The sequence below is a fragment of the Chiloscyllium punctatum genome, chromosome 31 (assembly GCF_047496795.1).
Source record: "Chiloscyllium punctatum isolate Juve2018m chromosome 31, sChiPun1.3, whole genome shotgun sequence".
Lineage (NCBI taxonomy): Eukaryota > Metazoa > Chordata > Chondrichthyes > Orectolobiformes > Hemiscylliidae > Chiloscyllium > Chiloscyllium punctatum.
In genome coordinates, this window is record NC_092769.1 from 62,541,036 (window position 1) to 62,566,310 (window position 25,275).

At 45.7% G+C, this 25,275-nt stretch overlaps 1 protein-coding gene across 4 annotated transcripts in view; it reads right to left on the reverse strand.

Annotated features, from left to right (window-relative positions):
* The window catches only part of LOC140456995 (uncharacterized), a 54,393-nt gene that overhangs the window by 12,649 nt on the left and 16,469 nt on the right, over positions 1-25,275 (reverse strand). The window lies entirely within an intron of this gene.

Consider the following 25,275-nt stretch of genomic DNA (forward strand, 5'->3'; position numbering starts at 1 on the left):
AAATCTGAGTTCATCCCTTGTGGTTGGAGGGTTCCCAGGTGGAAGATGAGGCGCTCATCCTCCAACCGACGTGTTGCCATGGTCTGGCGATGGAGGAGTGCAAGGACCTGCATGTCCTTGGTGGAGTGGGAGGGGGAGTTGAAGTGTTGGGCTACGGGGTGGTTGGTCCGGGTGTCCCAGAGGTGTTCTCTGAAACATTCCGCAAGTAGGCGGCCTGTCTCCCCAATATAGAGGAGGCCACATCGGGTGCAGCAGATGCAATAGATGATGTGTGTGGAGGTGCAGGTGAATTTGTGGCGGATATGGAAGTGTGCCTTGGGGGGAGGTGTGGGTGCAAGTTTTGCATTTCTTGTGGTTGCAGGGGAAGGTGCCAGGAGTGGAGGTTGGGTTGGTGGGGGGTGTGGACCTGACGAGGGAGTCACGGAGGGAGTAGTCTTTTCGGAACGCTGATAGGGGAGGGGAGGGAAATATGTCCCTGGTGGTGGGGTCTGTTTGAAGGTGGCGGAAATGACGGCGGATGATACGCTGGACATGGAGGTTGGTGGGGTGGTAGGTGAGGACCAGTGGGGTTCTGTCCTGGTGGCAGTTGGAGGGGTGGGGCTCAAGGGCAGAGGAGCGGAAAGTGGAAGAGATGTGGTGGAGGGCATTGTCGACTACGTCTGGGGGGAAATTGCGGTCCTTGAAGAAGGAGGCCATCTGGGTGGTTTAGTTTTGGAACTGGTCCTCCTGGGAGCAGATGCGGCGGAGACGAAGGAATTGGGAATATGGGATGGCATTTTTACAGGGCGCTGGGTGGGAGGAGGTGTAGCCTAGGTAGCTGTGGGAGTCGGTCGGTTTACAGTAAATGTCCGTATCGTTTCAGTCACCCGAGATAGAAATGGAGAGGTCTAGGAAGGGGAGGGAGGAGTCTGAGATGGTCCAGGTGAACTTGAGGTCGGGGTGGAAAGTGTTGGTAAAGTGGATGAACTGTTCAACATCCTCGTGGGAGCACGAGGCAGCGCCGATACAGTCATCGATGTAGTGGAGGAAAAGGTGGGGGGTGGGGACAGTGTAGCTGCGGAAAATGGACTGCTCCACATATCCTACGAAGAGGCAGACATAGCTGGGGCCCATGTGGGTGCCCATGGCTACTCCTTTGGTTTGGAGGAAGTGGGAGGATTGGAAAGAGAAGTTGTTCAGGGTGAGGACCAGTTCAGTCAATCGAAGGAGGGTGTCGGTGGAAGGGTACTGGTTGGTACGGCGGGAAAGAAAGAAGCGGAGGGCTTTAAGTCCTTCGTGATGGGCGTGTGTCTGTCTGAGGTGGGGGTTGTGAGTGTGAAAAAGTGTGTGTGTGTAGCGAGTGCAGAGTGTCTTAAGTCTGTGAGGGGGTGCATGTGGGAGTGTGTGTGTCTGTGTGCGCGTCTGTGTGTACCTGTGTCCGTATGTATGTGAGAGTGTGTGTGTGTGTAGGAATATCTGTGTGTGTGTGTGTGTGTAGTGCAATGGTGATCACCTGTAATGTGACACCCCAGTCCAACACCGGCATCTCCAAATCATGACTACTATCGACACCACTAACCGCCAGCTTAAAGTGGAGAGGATCTCCAAGAAGATTGCACATATCGACACAGACAAGAGTCACATTACAGGTGATCACCATTGCACTACACACACACAGATATTCCTACACACATACACACTCTCACATAGACGCCTAAAGAGACACCCACACACACCCTTATAGAGACACACACTCCCACACTCTCACATGCACCCTCTCACAAACTTAAGACACTCTGCACTCACTACACACACACACACACTTTCTCACACTCACAACCCCCACCCCAGACAGATACACAGACAGACAAAGACCCACATGCACACATATATTTTGTGGGGTGAATTTGTACTTGCAGAGTTACATTGCACTTTGCTCAAAAACTGCATACATTCATTTAGAACTCTGAGCTCAAAAACTGCATGAGTTTATGTAAAACTCTGTTATCTTACTTTTTAGATTAGAATCAATCTAAACATCAGGTCATAGACAGAGAACACAGGGGGCTAACACCTTCAACATATTGTCTAGCTATCACCATTGTTAACAGCTAACCCAAGAATGCAACTTTAAAAAAAGGGTTTTGTGATTTACACATGAAAGAAGTGAAACTATCACGGTATTCTAACAGATGAAAGGCTTAACAGACAATCAGTTTTTCAATGTACAATTTCAGTTACATCACACTGCAAATTTTTGCTGTAAATTCTGTGTTACGATCGAGCCCTCCACTATCACCTGATGAAAGAGTGTCGCTCCGAAAGCTAGTGTGCTTCCAATTAAACCTGTTGGACTATAACCTGGTGTTGTGTGATTTTTAACTTTGTACACCCCACTCCAACACCGGCATCTCCAAATCATTGCTGAGATTGTTGGCAATGAGGTGAGTGGAGTGGGTATGGTAGTCAATATAAGTCGGAACAAAACATTATGGAAATAATGCCAACGTAAAGGACGAGTTACTGAAATGTTTTCAGGCAAATATACTATTTTTCTTGATTTCAGTGGATTTGGGTTTTTCTGGCTAGCCCAGCATTTATTGCCCGTCCCCAAATGACCACATACTGTTGTAGCTTTGATCTTTAATTTTATTATGTGGACTTTGTTATTTGATCTTGCAGCTTAGCTCCTGTTAGCAATGGTTTTGATTTTACTTCAACTCCCATGAATCATGATTTGGAGATGCCGGTGTACACCCCAGTCATTTGGACTGGGGTGTACAAAGTTAAAAATCACACAACACCAAGTTATAGTCCAACAGGTTTAATTGGAAGCACTAAGTTTCGGAGCGCTGTTCCTTCATCAGGTGGCTGTGGAGTACACGATTGTAAGACAGAATTTATAGCAAAAGCTTACAGTGTGATGTAACTGAAATTATACATTGAAAAATACCTTGATTGTTTGTTAAGTCTCTCAACTGTTAGTATGACCATGTTAGTTTCATTTCTTTTATATGTAAGTCGCAAAACGTTTTTTAAAAGTTACATTCTCAAGTGAACTTTAACAATTGGTGCCAGCCCAGATAATTAGATTAGATTAGATTAGATTACTTACAATGTGGAAACAGGCCCTTCGGCCCAACAAGTCCACACCGCCCCGCCGAAGCGTAACCCACCCATACCCCTACATCTACATCTACATCTACATCTACCCCTTACCTAACACTACGGGCAATTTAGCATGGCCAATTCACCTGACCTGCACATCTTTGGACTGTGGGAGGAAACCGGAGCACCCGGAGGAAACCCACGCAGACACGGGGAGAACGTGCAAACTCCACACAGTCAGTCGCCTGAGGCGGGAATTGAACCCGGGTCTCCGGCGCTGCGAGGCAGCAGTGCTAACCACTGTGCCACCGTGCCGCCCACGGTGCATTGAAGGTGTTAGCAAGGGGCTAAATCCTTCAATGCATTATCTGGGCTGGCACCAATTGTTAAAGTTCACTTGAGAATGTAACTTTTTAAAAAAGGTTTTGCAATCTATATGAAACTAACATGGTCATTCTAATAGATGAGAGACTTAACAAACAAGGTATTTCTAAATGTATAATTTCAGTTACATCACGCTGTAAACTTTTGCTATAATTCTGTCTTACAATCATGTACTCCACAACCACCTGATGAAGGAGCAGCTCTACGAAAGCTAGTGCTTCCAATTAAACCTGTTGGACTATAACCTGGTATTGTGTGATTTTTTAACCCATAAATCAGTTAGTGTAATAGGAGTGGATGGTTGTCCCTGGTGTGTTGAAATGGGCAACGCCTTTCTACTGCCTGTAGCAGGGATGATGCTGATGTTTGTTGGCGGTTGGGAGAAACTAGAGAGTCATGAGTCTGATGAGTAATGATAGAGAGTGGGAGGAGCAGTCTGAGTTGGTGGAATTGTCTTGAGCTGTGATGTAGAGTGATCAGGAGTGGAGAGTTTAGTGATGAAACAAAAACAGAAAATGCAGCACAGAGGGTAATGATGCTGCTCGTTTAACAAAGTTGTGTTGTTCTTGTTTTCTTTTCAGATGGGTTATAAACACAGACTCTGGGAGGTCTAGGTTTGAAGGGTTTTAGGGCCAATTTTAATATAGCTAACAGACTGCTTCAGGCAAAGGCTTTCAAGTTTAAAAACCTCTTGTACAATGAAAGGGGAGTGGCCAGTTCTCCCAGCTCAGCTTTGGCTCTGGTTTGTTTTGGTTTTTAGCAAACAGTCAGTTGTGTAGCTGCTGGATCCAAAGAAACAGGTCCATGCTGATCCTCCCTCTCTCTGACATCTCTCTCGTAAAACCCTATGTTTGATTTTACCTTTTTTTTTGCCAAGGGAATTGTGAAAGTATTTGGAACACTATCATTAAGTTGAGATAACCTGTTGGGCTTTTGGATAGATTAAGGTTATTCCATCTTCTGTTCTCTTTTGTTTGTGTTTCATTTGGTAATCTTGCAAATAAATTCTATTTTGTTTAAAACTAAGTGGTTGGGCCAGTTGTATCACTCCTGGAATACCCAGTCTACACCGGTGTAAAACAACGATCAAAGTTAGGGTCCAGGCTACTTTCCTGAAGTGTTTTGAGAGGGTCTGGTCTATAACATGAGGAAGGGTCATGGTCCCAAAATGTTAACTTGAATTTCTCTCCACAGATGCTGCCAGACCTGCTGAGCTTATCCAGCTATTTCTGTCTTTGGTTTTGATTTCTAGCATCCACAGTTCTTTTGGTTTTTACTTAGTTTACTCGTGTAGGCAGCAGGCAAGGCAGTGGTCTTGACCAGATGATCAGGTCTTTTCATGAGTGCTTCCCTCACAGTTGTTTCTCCAGATTGCTGAAAACCGTCAATCATCTGACTTGTGTTTCAGTGTTTGGAGATGTGCAAATGTGAAATTATTTCTGCTATTACATTATTTCATGTTAAATTGGCCTCACATTAATGATGCCATGATAGGATATGAGATGATAAGGCGGCACGGTGGCACAGTGGTTAGCACTGCTGCCTCACAGCGCCAGAGACCTGGGTTCAATTCCCGCCTCAGGCGACTCTCTGTGTGGAGTTTGCACATTCTCCCCGTGTCTGCGTGGGTTTCCTCCGGGTGCTCCGGTTTCCTCCCACACTCCAAAAGATGTGCAGGTCAGGTGAATTGGCCATGCTAAACTGTCCGTAGTGTTAGGTAAGGGGTAGATGTAGGGGTAAGGGTGGGTTGCGATTCGGCGGGGCGGTGTGGACTTGTTGGGCCGAAGGGCCTGTTTCCACACTGTAGTAATCTAATCTAATGTGCAGATTTATTGAATTGAACTTTGAAGTACTGTGTGCTTAACTAACAATGTGAATACTTCATATATGTTGAGTACATGGAATTATTGATCGATCCACACAATATTCCTAGTGTGGCTGAGCGAATGTTCAATTAGTGTAAGTAACCAAAGGGAAAACCTTTCCATCCACCTCTTGCCTTATGACATTAGATAGTCCATATTTTGACAGAAGGCTGTGGAACGAATTAGATGGAACTTTCAAAGAGTTAGCACAGACATGATGGGCTGAATGGTTCCCATCTGTGCTTTGTCATTCCATAAAATTGAATATTGACTATCAGACACAGAGAAGAAAATAGTAAAAGTGAAATTTAAATCACTCAGAGCCAGCATCTTCAGGGGAAATAGATGTGGGGAACTGGTGGGAAGACTCAAGTCATAGAGATATACAGCATGGAAAAAATCCCTTTGGGTCAACCTGTCCATGCCGACCAGTTATAGAACAAAGAAAAATACAACACAGGAACAGGCCCTTTGGCCCTCCAAGCTGACGTTGACAGATTTTGCCCTTCCATTGTAAAATTGCCTTCATTAACAGGTTCCATATCCCTCTATAACCTTCCTCTTCATGAATTCATCCATGTACTTCTTGAATGTTGATATTGAATCTGCTTCCAGCACCTCTTCTGGCACTGCATTCCAGGCACTCACCACCCTTTGTGTGAAAACTTTGCCTCACACATCTCCTTTAAACTCCCTGCACCTTAACCTCCCTGTCCCCCTCCACCGTGGGGATAAAAGGCCTAATACGTTTCACTCTATCCATGCCGTTCACAATCTTATAAGCTTTAACCAGACGCTCCTCAACCTCCTATGTTCCAGTGAAAACAAACCCAGTCTATCCAAGCTTTCTTGATAGCTAAAGTCCCCCATACTAGGCAACACCCTGGTAAACTAGCCTCTCCACAGTATCCACATTCTTCTTGTCGGTATAGTGACCAGAATTGTACACAATATTCCTAGTGTGGCTGAGCTAATGTTCAATAACGCTGCAGCATAACTTGCCTATCCTTATACTCAATGCACCTTCCAATGAAGACACATGCAATAGTCCTTTTTTTAAATACCTTATCTACCTGCACCAGCACCTTCAGTGATCTGTGGATGTGCACACCCAGATTCCTCGGCTATGAGTTCTGCCATTCAATGCATGATTTCCAATCGTACTTAACCTTTCAAAATGTATCACCTCACATTTGTCTGTATGTAAGGTCAGTTTAACAAGGTGAAAGGTATTCATTATGTGAAGCCAATTAAGGTTAAGAACATTTATTGTGTAACAGCAGATGCCTTAATCTTTACTATTGACACTCGGTGATTGTAACGGTCACCCAGTCAATATGTATATTACCTTATCTGGACGTTCCTCCCTGTAAAATGACTATGTAATTCATTAAGAATCTGCTGTTCCAGAGACGACTGAGAACTCATGTCCCTGTGCACATGGGTGATTGTTCTCTCTCCCTCCAGGGCCCGGAATATAGATGAAGGCGGTAAAACTATACTGTGTCTCTGAACGTTTTGCTTCAGCTGAGAGAGAAACAGGACAATAGTGGGATGGGATTCTCTCAGTCATCCCACCTTCTCACACACCAGCTGGTTCACACTGACAAGAGACCTTTTAAATGTTCAGACTGTGGAGAGTGCTTTAAAAGTTCTGGCGAGCTGACACGCCAACAATGTGTTCACATGGAGGAGAGACCATTTGTTTCCTTTTACTGTGAGGCTAGGTTCAAGCAATCATCTGACCTCATTGTACACCAACACAGTCACACTGGGGAGAGGTCGTTCTCCCACATGGAGTGTGGGAAGGGATTCACTCACTCATCCAGCCTGCTGAGACACCAGTGAGTTCAGATGTGACTACATTTATCGAAATTTGCTGTTTTTTACTTCCTGCAATCAACCAAGTTAATCATGCTCATTGATGTTGATAACTTCCATTATTATGTGTTAATATGGTGAATAAAGATCAAATATGAGTTCTGTTTCAATCTATTAAATTTTCATAATAGTTCATTTTGAAAGGTTCTCCCTCTCTCCTGTCTACTCCATCCTCACCTCCAACAAGTAGAGCTTCTTTATCATTGAACTGAGACAATCCAATTATTTGTTCTTGCTGTATCCCTCCCTTCCAAATAGACCACTGGGTGCAGAATTCTCATCTTTCTCAATTACTCTTTGTCCCTTCATCTTCTGTCAGAGCTCGTCTTGCCAATAACATGCACCTCATGCTCCACTGACCCTATTCCCACTAACATGCAGACAATCCAACCTCCCCATGTTGACCAATGTTGTGAACAATTTGTTCTTTTTGTTCTGTACCCTCATGGCTTCAAATCTCCCAAATTTATTTAATGAAACCTTGACTCTTCTGAGCAAGCTAACCCTCCACCTTAGACTTCCCTTTCCTCTCTAAAGTCCTTGGAGTTACCTCTGATATTACTGACCTACTTGCCTCAATCGGGTAACCTCATCCTGAAGCACTGAGATAGTTTTCACATTGTCACAGACAACATCCAGCTGCAACTCAATCCATCTCTCCATTTCTCCACTCGAGTTAAATTACCAAACTGCTTGTCCCACATCCAATACAGGATGATTAGAAATTCCACAATCCTCTCTATAACCATTATATAAATTGTGGTGATTTTTTGCATCATGTATTTCCTGCGGAAACAGCTCTGTTCCTCCCAACAGAGAATTGGAGGTCATGAGGTTGCGACAGTAAATGAGACTTTCTGTCCTTGAATAGTTCAACTGGAATTCCATTCTTGCCAGTGCCTCTCTGCTTGCAAGTAGATTAGTGCTATTTTCAACTTAAGTCAATCTTCAATTGTCCAACTCAACCATGACAGAAACCTGTAGGAGAGCATTAAACCTCATCTGGGCAGCGTCTGTTTCACGGGAGTACAGCTTCCAGCCTTGCTTAGCCCAGTGAGACATCTATCTACTGCTGCAAGTAGGAGGTCTAGCACCTGTCCATTGCACAAGGACAACTTGGTGGTAGGATCAAGCATGCTCTTGATCCCATCATATATAGCTTATAGATCTTCATTGTCACAAACAGTCTGGATTTCTTAATTTGGCCCAACAAAGTGCTTCGTTGCAAAATTTCTCTCTCTATTCTGCATAATATTCTAGGCCACTTTCACATTATGCAGTATGTTAGCTGTCGGCTTTATGCTCCTTCAATTTAACTTTGACTTTGGCTTCAGTGAAAATATCATTTCTGCAGATTAGATCTCAAACCAGTCTTTGTTGCACGTTTCATCTTAAAAGAAGTATTTTCTTAAAAATCAAATCTGAAATATTTCTATCATAGTAAACTAGCCCGGTCTAGGAACTTTTAAGATCATCACAAATAATCCAAATATTATTGGACTATCATTCCTGGATGTGATTAACAGCAAATTTAAAGTCCTGCGGACATTTATAAACTTGCTGTCATGTCGGGTGATGAGATAACTGAGTAAATCCCTTTGCGCACAAATTTCTCTCTAGTGTCAGTACGTTGGTGTGCAGTGAGGATCATAGATGAGTGAATCCTTTTCCACACAAAGTGCAGGTAAATGGTCTCTCTCCAGTGTGATGTTGCTGGTGTTTCAGTAAGGTGGATGAATTGCTGGGTCTGTTCCCACACTTGGAGAATATAAATGGCCTTTCCCTAATGTGATATATAATGAAGTAGGGTGACTTTGTGAATCCCTCCCCATGTACCCAGCAGGTGGATGATGTCTACTGAGTGTAACTGGCGATTGATGTCCAGCTCACTTAGGTAATCAAATCCTTTACCATGTTACTCACACAGCCATAATTTCTGCAAGTTGTAGGTGTCCTCATGTATCTCCAATTGGACAATCAGTTAAAGTTCGATTTCGGCAACTGTCTGTGTGGAGTTCACACATTCTCCCCCTGTCTGCATGGGTTTCCTCCAGTTTCATCTCACAATCCAAAGATGTGCAGGTCAGGTGAATTGGCCGTGCTAAATTGCCCATATTCTCTTGAGAGAAGAAATGGCTTCTCTACTTGCGAAAGCCAATCCTCTGCCTGTCTCAGTCCTGAAGAAGGATCAGGTGCATTAGTCAGGGATAAATATAGGGAAGGGGAATGGGGATGGGTGGGTTTCTGTTCGGAGGGTCAGTGTGGACTTGTTGGGCCAAATGGCCTGTTTTATCACTGGAGGTAATCTAACCTAATCTAATCATGTAGAACGTTTCAGTGCGTCAAATGTGACTATGAACTCTCTGCTCTTATTTTCAGATTGATAATGATAAACCCTTGATTCCCATATTGATTAAAAATCTAAATCAGTCTTGAATATACTTCAAGACCCAAACTTGATAAAGTAATCTACAGAATACTACTCTCCAAGAGAAAAAAAATGGCTCCTTTACTTCCAGTTGTCTCAAAGGCAATCCTCTGCCTGTCCTGAAGAAGGATCAGTGGATCCAAAATGCCTTCTCTTCTTGGATGCCACCATTCTGCTCAATCTCTCCAGCAATTTCTCTTTTTGTACAAGCTTCTCACTGCAAAATATTTACTAATCATCCTATGCCACCACATAACTCTAGAGCAGCAACAGGTAGGGCTTGAAGCAGGGACACTGCCACTGCACCAGTCTATGAATCAAATCAATGAGGAGAAAGTGAGGACTGCAGATGCTGGAGATCAGAGTCAAAGAGCACAGCCCTTCAGGCAGCATCTAAAGCCAGGTGCCAACTCATGAACACCTCCTTCTACTGCCCCCTTACCAACGATCTCACCTCCCATCACCAAACCATCATCTCCTGGACCATCCACAACCTCATCACCTCAGGGGATCTCCCACCCACAGCCTCCAACCTCAGAGTCCAGGAGCCCCACACCGCCCGGTTCTACCTCCGACCCAAAATTCACAAGCCTGACTTGCCCAGTCAACCCATCATCTCAGCCTGCTCCTGCCCCACTGAACACGTCTCTGCAAACCATGAGACTGTCCTGTCCCACTTGGTCCAGGAGCTCCCCACCTATGTTTGGGACACCACCCATACCCTCCACCTAATCCATAACTTCTGTTTCCCCAGCCCCCAATGCCTCATCTTCACCATGGACATCCAGTTCCTGCACACATCCATCCACCATGACAAAGGCCTCCAAGCCCTCCGTTTCTTCCTCTCACACTGACACAACCAGTAACTCTCCACTGACACTCTCATTCATTTGGCTGAACTGGTCCTCACCCTCAACAATTTCTCCTTCGAAACCTCCCACTTCCTCCAGACCAAAGGGGTAGCCATGGGCACCCACATGGGCCCCAGCTATGCCGGCCTCTTCATCAGGTACATGGAACAGTCCGTCTTCTGCAATTACACCAGCACCATTCCCTGCCTTTTCCTCCACTGCATAGATGACTCAATCGGCATCACCTTCTGCTCCTGCGAGAAGGGTGAACAGTTCGTCAACTTCATTAAGACCTTCCACCCAACCTCAAGTTTACCTGGACCATCTTGGACACCTCCCTCCCCTTCCTGGACCTCTCCATCTCCATTTCCAGCGACCAACCCAACACGGACAGCTACTACAAACCCAACAACTCCCATAGCTAATTGGACTACACCTCCTCCCACCCTGCCTCCTGTATAAATGCTATTCCTTATTCCCAATTCCTCCATCCATGGCCCCAAATGATCCTTCCTCTTCCTCCACTGCCAAACTCTAACCACCAGACACCTGGAGGAAGAATGCCTCATCTTTCACCTTGGGACCCTCCAACTACATGCAATCAATGTGGATTTCACCAGTTTCCTCATTTCCCCTCCTCTCACCTTATCCCAGATCCAACCTTCCAACTCAGCACCACCCTGTTGAGCTGTTCTACCTGTCCATCCTCCTTCCCACCTATCTGCTTCACCCTTCTGTCTGACCTATCACCTTCACCCCACCTTCATCTACTTATCACATTCCCAGCTACCGACTCCAGCCTCATCCCCTCCCATTTATCTCTCAACCCCCTTGAAATGAATCTATTGTCACATGTACCAAGGCACAGTGAAAAGCTTTGTCTTGTGAGCAATACAAGCAGATCACACAGTTAAATAGCATAGATAAGCAAATCATAGGTAAACAGCGGCAAAAACAAAAACATAGGTACAAGCGAATGCTAAGAGTTTGTGAGTCCATTCGGTATTCTAACAACAGTCAGGTAGAAACAGTTTTGAAACTGGCTGGTAAGTGTATTCAGGCTTCTGTATCTTCTCCCTGATGGTAGAGATTGTGGAAAAACATTGCCAGGGTGGGATGGATCTTTGAGAATGCTGGCGGCCCTTCCTTGACAGTGGGCCTGGTAGATGGATTCTGTAGATGGGAGGTTGGCCTTTGTAATTGTCTGGGCCGAGTTCACCACTCTCTGTAACCATCTCCAGTGTTGAATGGTACCGTTGCCATACCAGGTAGTGATACATCTAGACAGAATGCTCTCGATGGCGCACCTATAAAAGTTGGCAAGGGTATTCGCCGTCATGCCAAATTTCCTCAGCTGCCTGAGGAAGAAGAGACGTTGTTGGGCCTTTGTAACCAGTACGTCCATATGAAGGGTCCAAGAAAGCTTGTTGTTGATGACCACTCCCAGAAGCTCGACACTCTCCACTCGTTCCACCTCTGTGCTGTTAATGTGTAAGGGGGCATGAGTAACATCCCGCCGAAAGTCAATAGACATTTTTTCAGGTCTTCCACTTCCCATCTGTAGTCTGTTTCATCACTATGTGAGACTCGAATGACTTTGGTGGTGTTACAGTGAACTTGTAAATGGCAGTAATCTGGTATTTGGTGACGCAGTCATGGGTATACAGTGGAGTACAGGAGGGGGCTGCGTGTGCACCCCGGGGGGGCTCCAGTGTTGAGTGTTAGTGAGGATGAAATATTGTTCACAATCTTCACTGATTGCGGCCTGTGGGTCAGGAAACTGAGGTTCCAGTTTCAGAGAGTGGGGCTTAGTCCAGGATCACTAAATTTAGTAATCAGTTTCGAGGGGAAAGTAGTGTTGAAGGCTGAACTGTAGTCAATGGGTAGGATTCTTGCGTAGCTGTTCTTGGTGTCAAGATGTTCTAGGGAGAAGTGAAGGGCAAGTGATATGACATCTGACATGGATCTGTTGGTCCGATAGACAAATTGGAGTGGGTCAAGAGTAGTGGGGAGGCTGGAGTTGATCAATGCCATGACCAGCCTTTCAAAGCACTTCATGACCACCAAGGTTAGGGCCACTGGGTGGTAGTCATTGAGACATGCTGCGTGAGACTTCTTAGACACAAGGATGATGTTGGCCCTCTTGAAACGGGCAGGGCCAATGGCCTGCTGCAGGGAGAGCTGAAAAATGTGTTGCTGGAAAAGCGCAGCAGGTCAGGCAGCATCCAAGGAGCAAGAGAATCGACGTTTCGGGCATAAGCCCTTCTTCAGGATGCCGACTCCAGCATCTACAGTCCTCACTTTCTCCTGCTGCAGGGAGAGGTTGAAGATGTCCGAGAACACCACTGCCAGTTGATCTGCCAATGCCCTGAGTGCACGGCCTGATACTCATCTGGTCCCATCGCTTTCCTTGGATTCACACGAAGGAAAACAGATCTGACCTCTGATGCAGTGACAGTTGGGATAAGTTCGTCAGGACTTGTCAAAATAGGTTGTTACCTGTCCACTGAAATTCTGCTCAAAGCGAGCATAGAAGGCATTGAGACGATCTAGGAGGGATGTGTCATCATCCGCTATCTTGCACTGTCTCTTTATAGAACCTGTGATATCATTCAGTCCTTGCTATAGTCGCCGGGTGTCTGTCTGTCTAGTTTGGATCGGTATTTGTCCTTGGTTGTATTATCGGCTCTGCGAAGGTCATATTTCGATTCCTTACATTTGAGTGGTTCGCCTGATCTGAAGGCCTCATGCCTGGTTTTTAGCAGGTTTTGTATGTCCTGATTCATCCAGGGTTTCCTGTTGGGGAACACCTGGATTGACGTCCTCGCTATGCAGTCCTCCACACACTTGCTGACAAACCTCTGGGGTGTTTGCTAAGGAACATGTCCATCTTCACTGCAGCCAGCTTGTTTCAGCATTGTGTGCCTGTATGCCAACACCCTTGCTGATGTAACTGAGTGGGCAGCAGCTCCAGACTGCACATGACCCAGAAGAGACAATGCCACAAGCCTCACCCCTGATGAAGGGCTTATGTTCAAAGCGTCAATTCTTCTGCTCCTCAGATGATGCCTGACTGGCTGTGCTTTTCCAGCACAACACTCTTTGAATCAAACCAATGAGTCAATCATTGTCTCTCCAGGTCATGTGCAGTCTGGGGCTCCTGCTCACTCAGTTCCATCAGCAAGGGCATTGTCATGCAAGTACATAACTCTGAAACAAGCTGGCTGCAGTGAAATTGGACTCGTTCCTCAGGAAACACCCCAGAGGTTTGTGAGAGGATTTGTAGCTCATGTGCTCGTTGTTGTGGTTCTGTTCGCCGAGCTGGGAATTTGTGTTGCAGACGTTTCTTCCCCTGTCTAGGTGACATCCTCAGTGCTTGGGAGCCTCCTGTGAAGCGCTTCTGTGCTGTTTCCTCTGGCATTTATAGTGGTTTGTCTCTGCCACTTCTGGTTGTCAGTTCGAGCTGTCCGCTGCAGTGGCCAGTATATTGGATCCAGGTCGATGTGTTTGTTGATAGAATCTGTGGATGAGTGCCATGCCTCTAGGAATTCCCTGGCTGTTCTCTGTTTGGCTTGTCCTATAATAGTAGTGTTGTCCCAGTCAAACTCATGTTTCCTGTCATCTGCGCGTGTGGCTACTAAGGATAGCTGGTCATGTCGTTTCATGGCAAGTTGGTGTTCATCGATACGGATCGTTAGCTGTCTTCCTGTTTGTCCTATGTAGTGTTTTGTGCAGTCCTTGCATGGGATTTTGTACACTACGTTGGTTTTGCTCATGCTGGGTATCGGGTCCTTTGTCCTGGTGAGTTGTTTTCTGAGAGTGGCTGTTGGTTTGTGTGCTGTTATGAGTCCTAGTGGTCGCAGTACTCTAGCTGCCAGTTCAGAATGTTCTTGATGTATGGTAACATGGCTAGTCCTTTGGGTTGTGGCATGTCCTCATTCTGTTGTCTTTCCCTTAGGCATCTGTTGATGAAATTGCGGGGGTATCTGTTTTTGGCGAATACATTGTAGAGGTGTTCTTCTTCCTCTTTTTGCAGTTCTGGTGTGCTGCAGTGTGTTGTGGCCCTTTTGAACAGTGTCTTGATGCAACTTCTTTTGTGTGTTTTGGGGTGGTTGCTTTCGTAGTTCAGGACTTGGTCTGTGCGTGTGGCTTTCCTGTAAACCTTTGTGGTGAATTCTCCGTTCGGTGTTCTCTGTACCATCACGTCTAGGAACGGGAGTTGGTTATCCTTTTCTTCCTCTCTAGTGAATCGGATTCCTGTGAGTGTGGCGTTGATGATCCGATGTGTGTTTTCTATTTCTGTGCTTTTAATGATTACAAAGGTGTCATCCACATATCTGACCCAGAGTTTGGGTTGAATTTGCAGTGAGACTGTTTGTTCTAATCTTTGCATTACCGCTTCTGCTATGAGTCCAGAGATGGGTGAGCCCATGAGTATGCCGTTGATTTTTTCATATATTTGGTTGTTGAATGTGAAGTGTGTTGTGAGGCACAGGTCCAGTAGTTTGAGTATGCAGTCTTTGTTGATAGGTTCCCCGTCTTGTTGTCTGTTCTGTATGTCCAGCAGGTTGGCTATTGTTTCTCTGGCTAGGGTTTTGTCGATGGAGGTGAACAGTGCCGTTACATCGAATGAGACCATAGTTTCTTCCTAGTCCATGTGTATATTTCTGATGGTGTCCAAGAATTCCTGTGTTGACTGTATGGAGTGTCTGGATCCGCTGATCAGGTGTTTCAGTTTCTGCTGTAGTTCTTTATCCAATTTGTGTGATGGTGTCCCTAGTAGTGATACGATGGGTCTGAGTGGGATGTCTGGTTTGTGCACTTTAGGTAGTCCATAGAATCTGGGGGTGGTGTTGCTTTCAGATTTCATTCTCTGTAGGTCAAACCTGGTTATCTGTCCATTTTTTTGCAGGTTCCTCAGTGTGTTGTTTATCCAATGGTAAGCTGTGGAGTGGGGTCAAACTCTCTCTTTTGGTCGACTGGGACAACACTACTATTATAGGACAAGTCAAACAGAGAACAGCCAGGGAATTCCTAGAGGCATGGCACTCATCCACAGATTCTGTCAACAAACACATTGACCTGGACCCAATATACTGGCCACTGCAGCGGACAGCTGGAACTGACAACCGGAAGCAGCAGATTCAAACCACTATAAATGCCGGAGGAAACATCACAGAAGCGCTTCACAGGAGGCTCCCATGCACTGAGGATGTCCCCTAGACAGGGGACGAAACGCCTGCAACACAAATTCCCAGCTCGGCGAACAGAACCACAACAAACACCCCAGAGGTTCATAAAAGGGAGAACCAAAGGTTTATGTGCGATGTTAACTGTCTCTCTGCGATGTTAATGAACTGTTCTCACCCTCGTTTAGTCACAAACGTGATATGCCATAGCATAGACAGGCCAAATACTGGGAAATCAGATTAAACAGATGGATGTTTGATGACATTGGTGCACATGATGGGCTGAAGGGCTTCTGCCATGCTGTAAAAACTCTACAACTGACCCCGTTGCCTAGCACTGATGGTGGAGACAGTGGTGAGACAGAAAGTATGGACAGTCATGTGATGGATCTTAATTCCATCTGTTTTCACTGGCACAATCTCGCTCCTAATCAATGAACTGCAACTGCTCTTTCAATGCAGCTCACGGGGTCAAATGGTCTCTGTCATTGTGGTGAATGGGAATCTTTATTTTGCTGGTTGTCTATCTACTAGATCACTTAAATTAGATTAGATTACTTACAGTGTGGAAACAGGCCCTTCGGCCCAACAAGTCCACACCGACCCGCTGAAGCGCAACCCACCCAGACCCATTCCCCTACATTTACCCCTTCACCTAACACAGGCAATTTAGCATGGTCGATTCACCTAACCTGCACATCTTTGGATTGTGGGAGGAAACCAGAGCACCCGGAGGAAACCCACGCAGACACGGGCAGAATGTACAAACTCCGCACAGAGAGTCGCCTGAGGCGGGAATTGAACCCGGGTCTCTGGCGCTGTGAGGCTGCAGTGCTAACCACTGTGCCACCGTGTCACCCACTCATGGATTGGTCCATGAATTGAGGTGGTTGAAATGAGGATGAGGTAACATAAACATGTTCTCTCTTCAGTTTACAATAATGAGGGACAAGCTCATTGAGCAGTCTGAAACTCTGAAATAATTTGACAGTGTTGTTGCAGAGTGGGTGTGGCCACTCTGGATGGTGTGTCCCGAAATGACATCACATTGTGTTCAACATGTGTCAGTCAGTTAGTACTCAACTTGGTGTGAATATTTGGAATCCATTTGAATATATTCATTTGAATTTGTGACTATTTGGATGCTCAATCTTTTACCACTCCAACATTTATTCACGCCAGTTGTGCAGCTTCACTCTGAAATGGTTCAGGGAGATGTAGCATATTTCAGACATGCAAGAGGTGCTTGCCTCTTCCTATTTATTTTGTCCATTCACAACTTAGATCACCCGTTTAATATCATATAAAGATTCACAAAGTTTCTCAGGAAATAAAATAGGTCACGTAGAGTCAGAGAGAAATACAGCACATAAGCAGACCTTTCAGTCCAACTCGTCCGTGCTGACCAGATATCCGAATAACTCTTGACCCATTTGCCAGCATTTGGCGCATAACCATCTAAACCCTTCCTATTCAAGTACCCATCCTGATGCCTTTTAAGTGTAATTCTACCAGCCTCAACCACATCCTCTGGCAGCTCATTTCATACCCTCACCACCCTTATTGTCCCTTATATCCTGGTATGGTGGGACCAATTAATCCAGCACAGGATGGGGAGACTCCACAACCAGCTTGTAGAAACGACAAACTACCAGCCCTCGTTAGCTGAGAGTGGGGTCTGACAGCTCCCAGTGGAAGGCCAGGTTATCGGAGATAACAATAATAAAACTAGAAAAAACTCTGCACTACAGAAGCTAGAAATGACAGTTTTTTTTAATGTATCATTATAAGCTGGTGCTATTATTGGTGATAAGTAATGGAGATTGCAGTGGCTACTGAAGACAACAGCTTTGTTCTTCCTCCCCTTTAAATGGAGAAAATGTCCCTTTTGTTTGTCACTTGTTATTACCAGCTCTCTCTCCTCCCACAGAGACCACAGTCCAATGTAGGCCAGACAGGTGGGAGGTTCTTTTTCCCGAAGGCATTTGTGAACACGCTAGGGTTTCGACATTAATCCAGCAGCTTTCCTGGTCACATTTTCCAAGGGCCTGCTCCACAAATTACCATTGACATAGCTCCGCTCAGAGTATATTAGCCTAATGATATAAAGGTTCCTGGTTCAATTTCCAGCTTTCACAAGTCAATTTTGGGCAACGTTTTAGCCCAGTGGTTAGCATTGCTGCATCACACTACCTAGAACTCGGGTTTGATTGCGTTGATGGGACTTCAGCTCCACAGAATTCCTAAAGCACTTTCCACAGTCCGAGCATTTGAACGGTCTCTCCTCAGTGTGAACACGCTGATGACAAGTCAGTCCCCAGGAGCTCGTGTAGCACTTCCCACAGTCTGGGAATGTAAAAGATCTCTCCGCAGTATGAACTTGCTGGTGTCTCAGCAGGTTGGATGAACGAGTGAATCCCCTCCCACACTCTGAGCAGCTGAACGGTTTCTTCCCAGTGTGAACCTGCTGGTGCTCCATGAGGTCAGATGATCGCCTGAACCCAGTCCCACAGAGAGAGCACCTAAACGCTTTCTCCTCAGAGTGAACACGTTGGTGGGACATCAGATCCCTGGAGGTTTTGTAGCATTTCCCACAGGCTGGGCATTTAAAAGGTCTCTCATTAATGTGAGCAAGTTGGTGGGACATTAGGTCCCCAGACACTTTATAGTATTTTCCGCAGTCTGGATACGTAAATGGTCTCTTATTTATATGAGTATGTCAATGGGACATCAAGTCCCTGGATGTTTTAAAGCATTTTCCACAGTCTGGGCATTGAAATGGTCTGTCTGCAGTATGAATGCGTTGATGGCAGAGCAGTCCTCCTGAATTTTTACAGCACTTCCCGCAATCCAGGCATTGAAATGGTCTCTCCTCAGTGTGAACGAGCTGGTGTTGCAGCAGGTTAGATGATTGAGTGAATCCCTTCCCACACACTGTGCAGGTAAATGGCCTGTTACTAGTGTGACTGCGTCGATGAGTTTCCAGCTCAGAAGGGGAAATGAATTCCTCCCCACAATTCCCACATTTCTACAGTTTCCCCTCTGGTGTGACTGCGTTTGTGGTTTGTGAAGCCTGATGATTAGCTGTACGGTTTCTCTCTCATCAAATCTGATGACGTGCCATTTGTGATGAAATGGGTGCGATGATTGGTTTGCAAATCTTCCTCTTCTAATATCCTGTGAAATTGATGTCAAACAAACAGCAAGAGAGTGACAGGGAATCTCTCACAAGAGTCTGGCTCCTGTCTGAAGATAAAGTCTGAAGGAGAGGGATATTGGACACCTACAACTTGATCAGAACTTTGACAGAATCTTCCAAACACTCAGCCTCCACACCGAGGCGGAGCAGGGTGGATGTGAACACCATCACCTCTCGGTTCCCTTCAGGTCACGCACCGTCCTGACTTGGCTGACATCCAGTCCTGGTGGAGGAGACATTTCCTCCTGTTAAATCATGGCAAAACTGAGGCCTCTGTCACCAGGCCCCATTGCAATCTCCACTGCCTCGCTACCAATTCCATCCCTCTCCCTGGCAACTGTCTGAGTCTGAACCAAACACACCTTAACCATGGTGAAATATTTCACCCCAAGGTGAGTTTTCCACCACATATCCCCGTCATCACCAAGCCTGCCCACCTCCACCTCAAGAACATCACCCGACTCCTCCTAGTCTCTGCTCACCTGCTGCTGAAACTCTCACCCATTCCTTTGTTCCCTCTGGCCTGAACTGTCCTTATTCACTCCCCACCAACCTCTCACATTCCCCTCTCTGCACTTGCCTGACTTCCCCGGCCTCTGTTAATGGCTGTACTTGAGCTCTGTTTGGTGTTTTATAGTTCCTTCCTTGCCTGTTTCTGAATGAAGTTGTTACCACTGCCCATTCTAACCATGTGCTGCTGCCTTGGCAGCTTTCTCTTCCCACCCAAGCTCCCACAATGCTGTAAGGGAGCGAGTTACAGGTTGTTCACCCAGTGATGTAATCCTGAGGTCATTCAAAACTCTGGGCCTGGTGTGATTATTCGCAACAAGTCAGGTTTGTTGGAGGGAATCCTGAGGGACAGGATGTCCATGTATTTCGAAAGGCAAGGACTGAGTAGGGATAGTCAACATGGCTTTGTGCGTGGGAAATCATGTCTCACAAACTTGATTGAATTTTTTTGAAGAAATAACAAAGAGGATTGATGAGAGCAGAGCAGTGGACGTGTCGTATATAGACTTCAGTAAGGTGTTCAAAAAGGTTCCCCAGGGGAGACTAGTTAGCAAAGTTAGATCTCATGGAATACAGGGAGAACTAGTGTTTTGGAGAAAGAACTGGCTCAAAGGTATAAGACAGAGGATGCTGGGGGAGGGTTGCTTTTCAGACTGGAGGCCTGTGACCAGTGGAGTGCCACAAGGATCAGTGCTAGGTCCACTACCTTTCGTTATTTATATAAATGATTTGGATGTGAGCGTAAGAGGTGTAGTTAGTAAGTTTGCAGATGACACCAAAATTGGAGGTGTAGTGGACAGCAAAGAAAGTTACTTCAGAGCACAAAGGGATCTTGATCAGATGGGCCAATGGGCTGAGGAGTGGCAGATGGAGTTCAGTTTAGATAAATACAAGGTGCTGCATTTTGAAAAGCGAAACCCAACAGGACTTATGCACTTAATGGAAAGGTCCTAGCGAGTGTTGCTGAACAAAGAGACTTTGGAGTGCAGATTTATAGTTCCTTCAAAGTAGAGTCACACATAGGATAGTGAAGATGCTTTCCTTTATTGGTCAGAGCATCGAATGCAGGAGTTGGGAGATTATGTTATGGCTGTACAGGGTATTGGTTAGGCCACTTTTGGAATATTGTGTGCAATTCTGGTCTCCATCCCATCGGAAAGATGTTGTGAAATGTGAAATGGTTCAGAAAAGACTTACAAGGATGTTGCTAGGGTTGGAGGATTTGAGCTACAGGGACAGGCGAAGTAGGCTGGGGCTGTTTTCCCTGGAGGGTTGGAGGCTGAGGGTTGTCCTTATAGAGGTTTGTAAAATCATGAGGGCATAGATAGGATAAATAGACAGAGTCTTTTCCCGAGGTGGGGGAGTCCAGAACTAGAAGGTATAGGTTTAGGGTGAGAGGGGAAAGATTTAAAAGGGACCTAAGGGGCAGCTTTTTCACACAGTGGGTGGTGTGTGTATGGAATGAGCTGCCAGAGAAAGTGGTGGAGGCTGGTACAATTGCAGCATTTAAAAGGCGTCTGAATGAGTATGTGAATAGGAAGGGTTTGGAGGGATATAGGCCAAGTGCTGGCTATTGGGTGGGTTTCCTCAGGTGCTATGGTTTCCTCCCACAGTCCAAAGATGTGCAGGTTAGATGGATGGGCCATGCTAAATTGCCCATAGTGTTCAGGGATGTGTAGGTTTGGTGCATTAGTCAGGGGTAAATGTAGAGAATGGGTTTGTGTGGGATATTCTTCTGAGGTTCAGTGTGGACATGTTGGGCTAAATAGCCTGTTTCCACACTGTAGGGATTCTAAGGAAATGGGACTAGTTAGTTTAGGATATCCAGTTGGCATGGATGAGTTGGACCGAAGGGTCTGTTTCTGTACTGTACATCTCGATGACTCTATGGTTTACCCACCACCCTATGCCTGTGTAATTAAATTTTAAACTTTAGGTCCTTCTATTCAAACCTTTTAATAGTGTCTTTTCTGTCTATCTCTGTAATGTCCTCCAGCCCTCTCAATGGCAATTACAGCTGGCTAACTCAGCCAGCGATGCCCACATCCAAAAATGAATTATTTAAAATTCTCTTTGAGATATCTGCATTGCCTCTAATTCCAGCCTCCTGAGTATTCTCAAATTTAACTGTTCCACATTTGAAGCCCTCAACCCTCAGCTGCCAAGGCCATAAACTCTCTTCACTAAACCTCTCTCTCTCTTGATCTCAGTTTTGTGCTTTAAAATACTCCTTGAAAACTACATTTTTAACCATAAAACGTTTTGTCATCTTCTTGATATCTCATTATGTGACTGGGGTCAAAAGTTGCTTTATAACACTGTAGTGATATAAATTAATTGTCATTAATTTGGACACATCTTTCATCATCACTTGGTGAATAACTGCTTCCCTAATGGCAGTGCGGGATCTACTAAGGGAAGATAAATGCCAGCATCAAATGGTCTGGTGATGTTCAGCTATAAAACCCTCATTTATACCTATAAGACAGTTATACCCATTATAGGAGACAGGACGTTAGACAATGACAGAGAGTTGATCAGGGAGAGCAGAGGTGAAAAAAGCAATGGACAGACATTGATTCAGATCCACACCAGCTCCAGGGCCATATCAAGCTTTCACAGATAATTGAGAACAGCAGCAAAAGCTGAATCATGAAGGTTACTGCTTTAAAAATACTGAAATAATTTCATTGTTTTCAACTTTACAATCAAATGCAGCTCAAAAAGTTATCAGAAGCGCTGAGGAGATACCCTGGGAATCAGGGTGACGTTACTGAGCAATTCCCTCTGTGTGTTAACATCACCCACATGAACACAGAGTATTTGGGTCTGCACAGACAAGTGATCACCATGAAGGATGTGACAGTCCATGGAGAGATTAAAAGGAATAGTCATCAGAATGGTTCAAGGAATGAGGGATATTAGTTGTAAGGTCAGGTTGGAGAAACTGAAGCTGTTCTGCACAGTGCAAAGGAAATTGAGGTGCGATTTGATGAAGATGTCTAGGTTAATGATAGATTTAGGTAAGATAGATAAAGTGCAGCTCTTCCATTAGCTAATAGTAAATGTATTAGAGACACAGATTTAAGTTATTTGGCAAGAGTTACTGGCGGGTGTAAGGAAGGAACTTTATGTTACTTTTGTTTTACTCAATATTTACATTCAATGGCCAATAATATCCAATGATGATGACTAATGAATAAAGTGGCACGCTCAGATCTTGGTATGTTATTTGGTTTGAGTTTCCCACCTGCAACTCCTCTTCTAACATGCTGTTAAATAAGTTTACAAAAGCCATCTCCGTCAGTCCAGGACAGAAATTCGGAAGAGACAAATACTTCTGTTATTTGGAGTTTGCTGTGTGTAACTCCCTCCCTGTAAAAGGAGTTTATAAACTCCATCCCTGTCAGCCCAGGGGAGACAACCACAACATTCTCTCCCCAGCCCAGGATGGCTGCTCGTGTGTCCTGCTGCCCTTCGCCCCTTACAAAGATGGCGGCCATTACCGAGGCCTGTGGCTGAGAGGGAGCCTTGAGTTCATCAAACAGGGACAGAGTTTCTTTCTACAGAGTCAACCACATCCACAAACTATTTACGAAGCCTCCATGTCTAACCGCCTGGACCATTGCCTCCCCCGCTCTGTCTCATTGTTACCTTTTTTGTGAAGCCAAGGAAAAGAACAGCTGCTGCTCAGGCTCACTCCCACCGCGTATGCTCAAGACTGTGGATAGGTGGAAAGAAACTGTGCCTGGGCCATGATGAGCAATTCTATGCATAGGGGATGGTCACAAGCACTCGGCATTCTGGGTTAACTTATTTACTTTCTGCCAGGACAACTAACATACATTTAATTGAGAATAAGACGTTCCTTGTGCATCCCAGGATATAATAGAACAAAGTCTGACACTGAACCTCACATTAAATAGTAAAGTTGCCAGACTTAATCTGGACCATGGGGCTGCTTTCTTATTAGAGAGAGAGAGAGAGAGAGAGAGAGCTGCTGGTGGTTTAACCTGAGGGACTCCACACCTCAGATGCGCAGAAGCATGAAAAGGAAAGTCATAAGCAGTAACCTCAGCAATTTTGGGATTTAGACCCACACTGTTGGCATCGTGATCCGTCTGGGTAAAAACAAGGACTGCAGATGCTGGAAACCAGAGTCGAGATTAAAGTGGTGCTGGAAAAGCACAGCAGGTCAGGCAGCATCCGAGGAGCAGGAAAATCGACGTTTCGGACAAAAGCCCTTCATCAGGAATAGAGGCAGGGTGCCTGCAGAGTGGAGAGATAAATGAGTGGGGGTGGGGAGAAAGTAGCATAGAGTACAATAGGTTAATGGGGGTGGGGATGGAGATGATAGGTCAGAGAGGAGAGTGGGGGAAGGTAGCAAAGAGTACAATGGGTGAATGGGGGTGGGGATGAAGGTGATGGGTCAGAGAGGAGAGTGGAGTGGATAGGTGGAAAGGAAGATAGGCAGGTCGGACAGGTCATGAGGACGGTGCTGAGGAGAGACTCCCTGAGATTCTTGTAGAGAGAGGAGGAAAACTTCTTCAAGGCAGGCATCCTTGCAAGAGGATTCGCAGTAGGGTTAAAAACAACTAGGTAAAAACAAGGACTGCAGATGCTGGAACCCTTCACCTATCACCTTCATCCCCACCCCTACTCACCCATTGTACTCTTTGTTACCTTCCCCCACCCTCCTCTCTGACCTATCACCTCCATCCCCACCCCCATTCACCTATTGTACTCTATGCCATTTTCACCCCACCCCCACCCCCCTCTCACTTATCTCTCCACTCTGTAGGCACCCTGCCTCTTTTCCTGATGAAGGGCTTTTGCCCGAAAAGTCGATTTTCCTGCTCCTCGGATGCTGCCCGACCTGCTGTGCTTTTCCAGCACCACACTATTCATGATCTGTCTGCCAGGGTAAGCAGCGAACATCGATCTTGAGCACCCACATTGAGCCTGACTCCACTAGGCCCACAGTCAGCTCTCCCAAATTCACCACTGCCCTTCATTTTTCCTGCCATCCCCTTGTTTGTGTTATAAACAGATTGCACGTCAGGCAATTGCGGCTGACATTACTGACGTGGAACTGTGACATGCAGTGAGGTGATTCTGACTGGTCCGCGACTTAATTCTGCTTCTAAAGATCAGTCAGGATTTCCTATTTATTACTATAAATGTTAACCATTAACAGGCCATGGCAGTGGAAGCATTGAATCCTCATCACTAGATTAGCAGGGCGGATGTCACCCTGGAGACTTGTCTGATTCGGCATTGCATTCTCCCATCATTTTGCACATGACCCTCTCAGCTCTGTCTCAGTTTTGTTATGTCTGGGCTTATAATACACAGGCTGTCCAATCGATAACACTGCAGCTTCTAGTGTATATGAGACTCCTCCTCATTTGAGCACTGGCCTTACAAATCAGGGGTTGTGAGTTTGAGTCTCACAGGGTCCTGTGCAAGTTTTGTATACCTGCTGCATCCAACGCCCAAAGCAGCACTTTAAATATCGCCTGAAATTGTGATGATGTCATTTCCTCCACTGACCAGAAATGTGTTTGAAATATCACATTCCTGTTTGTCCTTCCAGGTACTTGAGGAAGACCATTTGGAGGCACAGGAAACAGCTGACGTGAGCAATGTTCCACTTTGGCAGGAAGAGCGAGGCGAGACAGTCTAACGTACAGAGTAACTGGGAAACAAAGCAGGAGGAACATTGACAGGGGAGTGGCCAAATACTGCCTTTCTTTGCTGTAACCAGACTCTGGTTGCGAAATCCGAAATGGGACAATCTAAGCCAAGTGGGTGAAATCCTGCTTTCTGCAGGTTGGTCTCTCCTGAGGCCTCTGTCACTCTTGGGGGGATGTGTCTTGTT